The following is a 12897-nucleotide window of genomic DNA, read 5'->3' as shown; positions in this document are numbered from 1 at the left end:
ACTTCCTTTAAATTATTAAAATACTCCATTAAATCATCTAATCCTTTTTCAGCCCGAACCTTTTTAATGTTCTGCGTAGGTAGGTAGCTGACAGTTAGTTCTGCAGCATGTCTTGTCAAAAAATTTGCAACCCAAGCTTTTCCGGGTGGTTTCCCGTTAAAAATATCTTCACGTGAATTTTTCTTTAAATACCTAGTCAAAAACCAATAACCTAAGGTCCTGTTTTGTTAATGGACTTCCGAAGTCTGCAACAGCTATGAGAACTTTAACAAGCTTTCGCTCCTCTTCTAATGAGAGTTTTTTCGGACATCCAACATCTTTTGCGTGGCACATGTTGACTATGTTTAAAATTGTTCTTCTGGGTATGCTGAACTGTTTTTCTGCATCTCTTGATGTAGGTAATCGTTTTCTTTCTAACCAGCTCAACAGCCATTTCCAACATTTCTTTTGAATAATTTTTGTACATTCGGGCACCTATTTGGTGTCTGCTATTTCGTTTCTTAATACGAAGTTTGGCTCTTCCAGTATTAATTGTTCATCCTAGAAACAACAAAAATGTTAAAGCACGCAACAAAAAGTAATTAAAATAAATTAGGTACCTTATAAATATATGGACGTTGTTATGCAGTAACCAGTTAAGCAACACTGTGTTTTTGCGTTTTTCGTTTTAACGACAATATGAATATGTTTTCTACGTTTTGCATAAAAGATCATGGTCAAATTCTGTCTGCATTGCCTTCTATGAGACTTTAAAAAAATGTGTGTACACAATAATAAACAAATCCATTTTGCAGTAAACAGTCATCCACCAAATAACATGGCCGCTGTTGTGAAACTGAGATGTCAAACGTTGTCGTTTTTTGCATTTTCTAATAATATCTGCCTAGTTATCGTCGCCCCACTTACTTAAATTCATTATAATTATTGTTTTAGAAGTTACAGTGGAAATATAAGGCTAAGATAAGCTGAATTGAATAATAAAAAAGGGTTTTTTAGGATGTGTCACTTTCATCCTTCACTAAACTAAAAAAATTATGTCCCCACTTTTATGGTGCATAATCAGTTGCTTAACTGATTATTGCGAAATGTGATTCACGTTTTTCATTTTATTTGGTGCTTAACTGGTAGTTGAAAAATGATTTATTGAAATATTTGGTTGATACATAAATATTTCCTTAACAATAAAAATATTGTCTTTAACAATTTATTAGTGTAGGTATTATAAGGATTTTTTCTATAAAAATAATTTTATTTATAATACCTATATAAATGGGGGTTATTGGTGGTAATATATTTTTTCCCTTATTTCCAAGATGAATAGATGCAAACTCATGGTTGCTATGGCAAGAAGTGAAATGGCTTTGAAAAATAGAAGAGACATTACCAGCTCGGCAATGATTGAAGAAGATATTGTTGTATTATCAGTAGATGATAATATTGTCAATGTTATTGAAGATACCTACCGTTCTTAGTTTTGGAGGCACACTTTGGATTTTGACATCGAATAGAATTCATATTTTAACACTAATTTAAGTTTTATTCGTCGGTTAAAACATAACATTTACATTTATTTTTACTGTTTCCTTTTTTATTATTACTCTTACTGTGGTAATACTTTATTTAGAATAGTACTTTGTTTATTCAGTTATTCATACTGTATTGTAATAAACGCATAATTTTGTAATAAATATTCAATATTCATATTGTTTTTTTATTAAGCAAAACCAAATTCGTAAATAATTGATACCTATGTTAATGGAAAATCAGTTAAGTCACACTTTTGGTGCATAGTGGAATACTGCAAAACTAATACATTTTTCTTTTGCAACGATTACAATTTTTCAATAACCATTTACCTAATATATTATAAAAAACGGATCATATTATTAAAAAAGTCTTTATACTATGACAAGGTACGTTTTCAAGTAATAATTTACCAAAAAAAAATATAACTCTATTCATTATCTTGACTAAATAGTGTACATTTTAACTTCAAATGCTTATAACTCAAAACTCCATTTTGGTGGATAACTGGTTACTGCATAACAGCGTCCAAATAAGGCACACAATCGTTTGTCAACTCAATTTTAAACAAACAACAATATTTTGTATTATATATAATGTAGGTAATGATTAAAAAGGACATACAGTCATTGATAGCATTATAATAAAACATTTAAATTAGATGGTTAACTATAAACTTATTGAATAAGTATCATTAACCTCACTTTTTGTCTGCGCTCCAACACACCCACCTTATTGCCACCACTTTGTGGTGCAGAGCATGAGATACTTTTTCTCAGTGGGCGGCTCCGCACTCTGTCCAAAGCAGTGAAATCCACGCTAGGAATTAGTTTCCATGGCGTGGATTCCCAGACTCTAAAGGAGTCTGGAATGAGTGTTGCATTCTTTATTGACCCTCGAGGCGATCTCCATCCTTCCGGATGAGCGCCAGCTAGTTTTTCTCTTACGTGGAAACAACTGCAAAAGACCGTCTCAAATGACTTGGGAGAATTGAAGGTAAGAAATAATAAGATGTGTTAAGGGATTGAATTGCTATATTGAACAAAGTTATCATTTAGATACAGCGACATATTAAATTGTTACAAAACAGGGTATACAAGGACAGATATCGCCCCTCACATTTCTCCGTCACTAACTTATACACCAAATTACAGATAAATATTTACAAATAAAATATATACAGATATATATTTATAAACGCCCAGTCCTTCCACTTTACTATCACTACACCTTGTTCTTGCAAGCACCTGTGCCTCGAACGAGTATTGGCACCCCAGAGCTAAGGCGGCCCATCCGCCTCCTACCAGTATTCACACCAGAAGACCGCGGCCCGGTGCTTTGCCAACCGTCCCGCGCCCCACTTCAGCTGTCCTAACTCCTATTTGACCATTCTCAGGCCATACAGCCAGTGTCTTGAATATTCGGTGCTGCCATTATAATTAATAGCCACAATGAAGTATTCCTCTGTGTTACGAATCTCGTAACATCACCCATGGATGATTAATTAATAAATATAATAGACCAGTGTTACACAGGATAGAGAATTCCAAATTGTTAATGGAATAATCAAATCATATTAATTATAGTTTCGAAAACGATAAGTAATAACCTAAAACTAGAAGCATTAACTGTTTAAGACGTTAACAACCGAATGATGTGTCTTTTTATGCGATTTCATGCTATAATAATATGTTCAACATGAGTAATGACAATGAACACATTTGAATGGCATTTCACAGAGTAGGTCGTTTTCTGTATTTTCATATTATCATGTCAAACACAAGAGTTATTGAAGGGTAATTAGCAAAACAAGAAATATCACAAACCAAAAGTTGTCATAATTAACAATTTATTTTCGGGCAATAGGTACTTGTGTAGCAGTTTCATATATTATATTGGACATTTTAATGCTTGACGTAAGAGTTGACGTTCGACATTCCTTCATACAGTTCATTACAGGTCATGGGAAGCCCCACTTATGGACCTGTGTGGGATATTGAGAAACTGTTATTTTCGAAGGACTATGATTTGTTATATACTTTTTCATTAAATTTGATAAAAGTTTTCCAAATACCTAAGTTATTTGCGTCTTCTTTTTTGCCTGTGTAAACTTTATTTATATTGTTAAAATTGGCTTTCCACCACAAAAAAATATTTTGTGTATTTTCATATCACCAGAAAAACATGAAAAATTACAATAGTCATATCTAAATAGTTTTTAACCGGAATGAGTCTTTTTGTGTATTTTTATACTTGTGGATTAATGATAACAATGGAAACATTTAACAGGCTTTTTACCAGAATGAGCCATTTTGTGTACTTTCATGGTGCCAGATTCTATACAGGAATAATTAATTACAAGGTCACATTGAAACGGCTTTTCAACAAAATGTGTCATTTTGTGTATTTTCATATTACACGATGTTATAGAATACTATTAAAATTGGTCACATTTAAATGGTTTTTCACCAGAATGAATCATTCTGTGCCTTTTCAAATCACAAGATTTTATACACGAGTAATTACAATGGTCACATTTAAATGGTTTTTCACCAGAATGGGTCATTCTGTGCCTTTTCATATCACAAGATGTTATACAAGAGTAATTACATTGGTCACATTTAAATGGCTTTTCACCAGAATGAGTGATTTTGTGTTTTTTCATATTACCAGATTCTTTACAAGAGTAATTACATTGGATACATTTAAAAGGCTTTTCACTAGAATGAGTCATTTTGTGCCTTTTCATATCACTAGATCTTAAACACGAGTAATTACATTGGTCACATTTAAAGCGCTTTTCACCAGAATGAGTCATTTTGTGTAATTTCATCGTATCAGATGTAATAGAAGAGTAATTACAATGGTCACATTTATATGGTTTTTCACCAGAATGGATCATTCTGTGCCTTTTCATATCGCTAGATCTTATACAAGAGTAATTACATTGGTCACATTTAAATGGCTTTTCACCAGAATGAGTCATTTTGTGTATTTTCATATCACCAGATCTTATACATGAGTAATTACATTGGCCACATGTGAAAGGCTTTTCATCAGAATGAGTCTTTTTGTGCATTTTTAAATGACCAGATTGTGAACAAGAGAAATTACATTGATCACATTTAAATGGCTTTTCACCAGAATGGGTCATTCTGTGCCTTTTCATCGTGCTACATTTAACAGAGGAGTAATCACATTGATGACATTTATAGCTCTTTTTACCAGAATGAGTCATTTTATGATTTTTCATATCACTAGATCTTATACATAAGTAATTACATTGGTCACAGTCTAATGGCTTTTCACCAGAAGGATTTACATTTACATTTTTGAAATCAGATCGAATGCGTTTGTAATTTTCTACATTGTGTGCTATTGATTTTTTATGACATGCTTTGTGAAGCTTCAATAGAGATAACGTTGCAAAAAAATCAAAACAAAAACTGCACGCAAAATTTTCGTTACTAAACGATTTTTTTTCTAACTTTATTACGGCTACTAATAATTTGGGATCTGTGACATTAGATTGTATATGCTTACGTTTCGCAGTGCGACTGACTATATCAGTAATCGTTTCATGTACGCCCATATCTTTTTTAACGTGTTGATAGTCAATCTGTATTTCATCGCATGGCTCTTTTACTTCTAAGATTATCTCTGACAATCCAAGTGTAGAGAAATAGGGCAAAGCAGTGGTTGCAGAAATCAACTAAAAGAAGGTGAAGTACCGCATTAACATAGGCAAGCGACGTAGGCATATGAGAAAATAATATTTTAAAAAATCAAACATCTTTAAGATATTATGAACGAATCTTGACATACAGGGCCGATCGAATTTAGAGGAAGAAGATGTATGTTGATAAGTTAAATTAGTATTAGTAGATTATTTAAAATGAATAGATTATTGTTTGGTACCTTGTTTACTGGGTTGCGTTCGGAAATCGAGCAACTAAGTTGATTTTTATAAAAATTGCTTTCCTCTACATCCTCTTGAACAATCTCATTCTCTGTGTTAATCCGCTCAAAATCAGTCTCCAGTTTTACAGTAGTCAGGCAGTTTGAAGGTAACTATAAGAATATATTGATAATATAAATATAAAAAACAAATTAGTATCTTCTTAAGACGACATAATAATTATTAATGTAATATAACGTCGTTATTTACAATATAAAAGACTACTCATTATTGTAAATTAATATAGGTATATATACATTGATCAAGTATAACAGTTGCCCAAATCACGATGTGAAAATAATACTCGGTGATCTAAATGCCAAAATAGGACGGGAGGAGATCTACACTGCCATTGTCTGAAAACATAGTCTGCACAATGAAAGTAATTGCAATGGTACCCGACTAATTTACTGTGCAGCGTCACTAAATATGGTTATTGATAGCACAATGTTTCCCCGTAAGGATATATATAAGGGAACTTGGAAATCCCCGGATGGGTGCACAATAAACCAAATAGACCATATTTTGAAAGACAACAGGCACAGATCGGATCTAATGAGCGTCCGGACATACAGAGGGGCTAATGTAGACTCAGACCATTATCTAGTGTGTCGAAAAGTTAGAGCAAAGATCTCAAACACCAAAAAGGAAATGGGAGCAAGAGCAAAACCCTTTGACACAGAGAAACTGAAGATTCCGCAGGAACTGGCTCGGTACCAGGAGAGCTTGAACACTCACTTGAGCGACAATGTTGAGGTTGGAGACCATGAAGAGGTGAATCAACACTGGGAAGAGTGCAAGACTGCCATAGTATCCGCAGCTAGTGATACCTTAGGACGCCGAAAAAAACAGGTGAACGATCAGAATGGTTTGACGAAGATTGCCGCGGAGTCACTACGAGAAAGAATGAGGCTTACTTAATGATGCTACAGAAGAAAACACGGGCATCAGACGATGAGTATAAAAAGCGCCGGCGTGACGAAAAGAAACTACACAAGAAAAAGAAACGTGATTATTTAAAAAGGAAATGATCATACTCCAAGAACACTATGAAGCCCAAAAAAGTCGGTTGTTCTATAGAAAGATAAATAATGTTAGGAAGGGTTTCAAGCCTCGTATCACAATGTGCAAGGATGACGATGGCATGATACTCACAGAAAAGCACCATATTCTTGCCCGGTGGGTGCGTTTCTTTGATCAACATTTAAATACCCCCCATAATGAAGCCGGCAACACTAACATTAATACTAATGACCAGGAATCAGTACAAAGTGGCATGGATGATAAAGAAGAACCACCGACATTAAGTGAGGTAAAAGGTGCCATGTCAAGGTTAAAAACAAACAAATCGCCTGGAATAGATAACCTACAGAGTGAATTAATAAAATGTGGGGGAGAAAGCCTGCTCAAACATTTGCATAGCCTAATTCACCAAGTATGGACTTCAGAAAAGATGCCAGAGGAGTGGAAGGGTGGGGTGATTTGTCCTCTGGACAAGAAAGGAGACCAACTAGAATGTAGTAACTACAGAGGGGTGACACTCCTTAGCTCTGCATATAAACTGTTGTCGATTCTGATATTCCAGCGGCTGGAACCCGTTGTAGAAGGAATACTCGGGCACTACCAAGGAGGCTTTCGACGAGGGAGATCATGTGTTACTCAAATATTCACTCTAAGGCAGATTCTAGAAAAGACCACTGAATTCAATATTAACACATATCACCTGTTCATCGATTTTAAGGCAGCTTATGATAGCATTAATCGATACCGGTTATACGAAGCAATGCGAGAATTTGAAATCCAGACGAAAATAATTAAACTTGTAGAGATGACAAAGACACCAGTACAATGCCGGGTGAAGCTTCAAGCGGAAATATACGAGCCATTTATAACACTGAATGGCCTCAGGCAAGGTGACGCTCTGGCATGCCTTCTTTTCAATATTGCGCTAGAAAAGGCGATACGGGATGTAAAGATTGATGCGCATGGCAGCGGCACATATTTACTAAGCCTGTGCAGCTGCTGGCGTATACCGATGATATCGACATCATTGCCATATCAGAATTGGCACTGAAAAAGGCATTCACAGCATTAGAAGCCTCTGCCAAAAGAATTGGTTTACAAATAAACGAGGCAAAAACTAAATACATGCCTGTCTATGTCATACCACGAGAAGTCGCACCAAAGTTAGATATCGGTGCATACAAGTTTGATACGGTCGACAGTTTCATATACCTTGGAACTCTTGTAACTCGACATAATGATATTACAGAAGAAATCAACAAGAGAATCATGTCTGCGAATAAATGCTACTTTGGCATGTTAAGACATTTTAAGTCCCGCATACTATCTCGCCGAACTAAAAGCACTCTTTACAAGACACTTGTAAAGCCAGTGCTCACCTACGCATCGGAAACCTGGACATTAACTCTGCGAAATGAACGAGCCCTGAACATCTTTGAAAGAAAAATTCTTCGCCGTATATATGGACCGATCAGGGATGGCACCAATTGGAGGAGAAGATAATATAATGCTAAGCTCTACGGGCTGTAGGAAGATTGCAGTGTAGTTCAATCAATTAAGATTGGGAGACTGCGATGGCTAGGTCATGTGCACCGTATTAATGACAATGAACCGGCAAAGAGAGTGATGTCCAGCAATCCAATAGGACGTAGAAGAGGCCAAAGATTCGCTGGTTGGATGGAGCTACCAGTGACTGCCGTACTCTGGGGGTACCAAATTGGAGAGCGGCTACACTGGATAGGCACAGGTGGAGTGAGCTGTTGGAGGAGGCCAGGACCCCCAACGGGTTGTCGCGCCCCTGATGATGATGATGCTATATACATTGAGTATTAATAGGTAGGTATCTAGTTACTAAAAGTCAAGGTTAGTTAGAGTCTTACTCTAGTAAAAGTTAAGGTTGCATAACAACCCCTTTCGCGTTGGTTTGAAAATCAACGCGAAGAAAAACAACGTCTTGTGTAATAGGACCTGTGATTAATCCAGATTTCCCTCTGATTAGCGACGGACAAAACATCGAGAGCGTCGACAGCTTCAAGTACCTGGGAATACACATCACGGGAGATGGCATTTTGCAGAAAGAGCTCGCATTCAACTCGATGCGGAATGTATGGGACTGTCGCCTATTCAACGCTTGAATTCTGACGGTGCTGCTTTACGGTAGCGAATCATGGCACCTTACGAAGGCTCAGAGCAACCGTATATTGAGCTTCGAAAACAGATGTTTGCGACCAATACTGGGTGTGCGGTGATATGACTTTAGGAGCAACGAGGAGATAAGAGAAACACCAAGCAGCCTCTCATCACGCTGAAAGTGATGAGGCGACTTTGGACCTGGCTTGGCCACCTGCGGATTCCAGAAGAGAACTTCAACCTGGCTTGCCTGTTCTTCAAGCCGACCAGATTCTGGCGTCCTGGAAGGCCGCTAAATACAATCTACAGAGTGTATACGGCGGAGCTACGGGATGCTGGTTTGACTTGGAACGAAGCAAGAAGACTGGTGAGCGACAGGGATTCTTGGAGGCGCCGCGTGGTGTCCATATGCTCCAGTTAAGCGGCGGATATGGCAAAAGAAGAAGAAGAAGAATCTAGTTACTTAACATATAAATGAAGAAGAAGCATATGTAGATAATTACCATTAATAAAATAATATAAACGTTGTCTATTAAATACAAAACGTCAGAAGAATTTTATTTAGGTACCTACCTACCTAAATCTACGAATTATTATTCTGACAGCTCAAACGATTCGATATTTGAAAATGTATAATTACGCCTAAATAACGAACGAAATTGTGTTGTCCGCAAAATGCACCGTGACATCGGTTAATAATTGAAATAGTAGGTACCTACTTTGATTTAATAAACAAAAACCGATTGCCACTAGTAGCTTGATTTGGAAGAACGCTGAAGAGCAGGTATTAAAAGGCCAATGGTATCGCATATAGGCAACTACTTAATTAACATAATAAAAATATATTGTATAAGTAGGTAAACACCTGGTTTTTGCACCATTTTGAATATGAGCAACTGGACTTAGGATCACTGTCTTCTACAAATTCTTCTTTGAAATCAACTCGGAGAGGAACAATCTCAGTTTTAATACTAGCAAGGCTGGTTACAGGGCTCTGAAAAACAAGACAGCAGGTATTTACACATATTTTAGTGTATTAGCCTGTGACCTATTATATTGTTTGGTCACCTATTATTAATAAACGTTCAACAGCTGTATTAAGATGAAAGTACCTATTTAAGCAGTGCCCACAGTGACGCAGAATGTACCTATATGGAGGTATTCAGTCAAATAATCTATATGAAGTGTCAAGACAACGATATATAATTTATTCCATGTTTCAATTCGTCAAGTCCAATATATCATGCAACTGTTTTATTTACATTAGCAAGAAACCACTTCGATCAAGAATAAACACAATCTTACAATGATTAATAAGTTTGGAACACCTCACCTCAATAGAGCTGTTGGTATCGGAAGCATTATCTTGCTTTATACAAGTAACCGGCTCGTGTGGATGGATTATTGGCACATCAAACCATTGCTGGACTTCCGTGTTAGATTCACAATCATCTAGTTCACGTTTTACATCCACTTTACGAAGTTTAATGAACGCAGAAATATCTCAGGCAGTCTTTTGTGATGATATCTAGAGATACTCGATTGACACTCGTGCCAATAGACAATTGGCTAAACGATTTTGATCTCTTGGCTATAGACAGATCACCTGCTTTGCCTCTGCCATAATAATCAAGACCAATGTTACCTATGTCTGTCGATTGTCTACCATTCATCCAATGTTTCATATTTTTTTACATTTTATAATATTATATGTGTGTGTGATACAATTTGATGTGATTGATGATAATTCACATGTAAAATTTTATTTTATAATTATTTGTAGTGTATTTATTTCCTGACTAATAAATATGGCTACCTATATGGAAACAAAAACCTTTGTTCAATTTTCGTCGAATCGAACTGAAGAATAATATAATACTTTGACCAGAAAAGCAATGCAAGTAGGTATTGCTTCCATTAGTAACATCATATTTATGCGAAACGGAATTTTCTGTATTAGATGCAATGAAATCCATCTATCGAGCCCGTTTAATAGAAAAAAGCACTTTTTGTAAAATGTATTTGATGAAATAAAGGGAGGGGGAGTCGCCTAGATGACATTTTTTTAAAAGGAGGCGTAGTTACGTAAAGTTTGGAAACCACTGTGATAGAGTATAATACCCCGTATACACGTGCATGGATTTACTGCTGACAGTACGTATTATCGCGGCCATAACAATAAAACAAACGTGTAAACACGTATTATCGTGCAACATTGCATGCGATATTGGTACATGCATGGCGGTGCGCATGCGCAGTTAAACAATAGTGGCGAACCTGCCAGAAGAAATATGAAATACACCGCACAGAATATTTTGACGTCTACCGATTATCTAAGAACAAGATAACATCGCGTCTCGCTTACGCTTAAAAATGATTTTGCAGAGACAGTCAGCACTTTTACGTGTAAATAGTTATTAATGCAATAGTTTAAAATACACACTATTAGTGCAAGTAAATCCATGTACGTGTATAGGCGCTAGTATGTTATTTTCTTGTTTCTGTATTTTGCATATTTATATTTTTGAGAAAAAATCTATGATTTTTAAAATAAATATAAAAGATACTATCAATGAATGATTATAAAATACTTTCACTGAATACAAGAATACTATAACTAAAATTTATATATTCTTTTATATAACACGGAACGAAATCAAATTTTATCAAGTATTTTTTAATTGCAAGTTTATCTTTGACTTTAATAAAAATGTTATAATGTTTTGAGGTTTAAAATGATTATAAATTATAACAATCTCAAAATGCAAGCTTAATACTTGTCCACTAGGTGCCTCTGGTAGGCTGAGCACTCACCTTAAGCCCAAACGAAATGCTGGATCATCGAACGATAGAGTGTACGTTTTTTAAACTTTTTACTCCACTGATATGTTTTTTGCCTGATTACCTCGCATAAAATTAAGTCAAATGATATTCACATGAAAAAATATAATATTATGTACTTAGTACATACTTATAAATAAAAAGATATTATATGTATAAATAGAGTTTGTTAAAAACCTCAAATGGAAATAGACTGGACACGGCTCAAAAAAGGGACAATCGTTGGACAAATTTAATCATTCAGTATATGAATAAAAAGGATTTCAAGTTCTCTCATTGTAATTTTTAACCCGTTTTTAATAGAATTCTGAAAAACTACTTTTTCATTTTTTTTTTTTCAATTAAAGACTGCTCGGCACGTCACAGTCGAAAGATTTTATTTGGGAAATTTCGGCACGCTTACTTAACGTTACACTGTTCTATAGAGTTCTTGTCGTGTTGACTTGTCAGACCATTTCTATTCTATTGATTAAGTTGGCGCTGCTCCGCGCAATAGGTGAATTGAGACGGCTTTACTTTTTTATACGTCATCACTGGTGTGTTTTTAAAATAATTAAAATTTTGTTTTTTATTTGCTCCTTTACCTCGTAATATTTTAACCATATATTATTAATGAATGATCAATGTGCATTTACCATTGGTGTAACCATTGAGTCTTCACTTACTGATATCATCTCTCCGACAGTATTTGACGTTTGCCATGTCTAGGCATAATGTTTCTACCTGGATATTTTACTTATAATGAACTGTTAATTAAAAATTTCATAATTTATTAATAATTTTGGATGTTTTTTTAGACTATCGCTAGAAGCACTGTACCGGCCAACGTTGCGAGTCTCATATCGTCCTGGGACGTGACTGAAGCACAAGCATCTAGCAAAGACCTACACATTGAGGAAAAAGACATTAAGAAAGAACTCGGGGAATATGTTGAAAGGTACAAAGATGTCGCCTGTCGCAGTAGTAAACGTGATATTTGTCAAACGAATATGGTTAACACAAAATTATTAGTGGCTGTTATACAACTGGAAACAAAATTGTTTCATAAACAAAATTTTGTGTGCAGTATTTGTTTTGATTTTTTTTCTTCGTTCGACCTGATGTTGCTTCACAAAGCGATACACAAAACTACAATTGAAGATCTTGGCATAAAAACAGCAAATGTCACAAAACACTTTTTTTTCAGGAGAGGGTAAAAACATAATATCTTGGTTATCAAAAGAAATTTTATTAATTTGACAATGAGAAATTATAGAGAAACCGTATATGCACTATATGAATGTAAAAAAAATATTAAATGTATTTCGGTTAAATAGATATTTAAAAAAGAATGAGTGTGACATTTGCTGTTTTTACACAATTTTTGGACATTTGTTGTTTTTATTGCAAAATTGAAAAGATCGAAATGTAAATAGTATGAC

At 35.2% G+C, this 12897-nt stretch overlaps 1 long non-coding RNA gene across 1 annotated transcript; it reads right to left on the bottom strand.

The window, feature by feature from the left end:
- Positions 1 to 4439: 4439 nt before the first annotated feature.
- LOC147074153 (uncharacterized) lies at positions 4440 to 10163 on the bottom strand. Its single transcript, XR_015070257.1, has 4 exons — positions 9969 to 10163; positions 9501 to 9629; positions 5443 to 5595; positions 4440 to 5236 (listed from the first exon to the last, which is right to left on the bottom strand). It is a non-coding gene; the product is annotated as an uncharacterized LOC147074153 (long non-coding RNA).
- Positions 10164 to 12897: the final 2734 nt, after the last annotated feature.

The sequence above is a fragment of the Rhyacophila brunnea genome, unplaced genomic scaffold, assembly GCF_057557595.1.
Source record: "Rhyacophila brunnea isolate RB1 unplaced genomic scaffold, BYU_Rbru_1.0 scaffold_16, whole genome shotgun sequence".
NCBI classification, from domain to species: Eukaryota; Metazoa; Arthropoda; class Insecta; order Trichoptera; family Rhyacophilidae; genus Rhyacophila; species Rhyacophila brunnea.
Note: the sequence above shows the minus strand (reverse complement) of the source record. Positions and strands in the feature narration are given on the sequence as shown.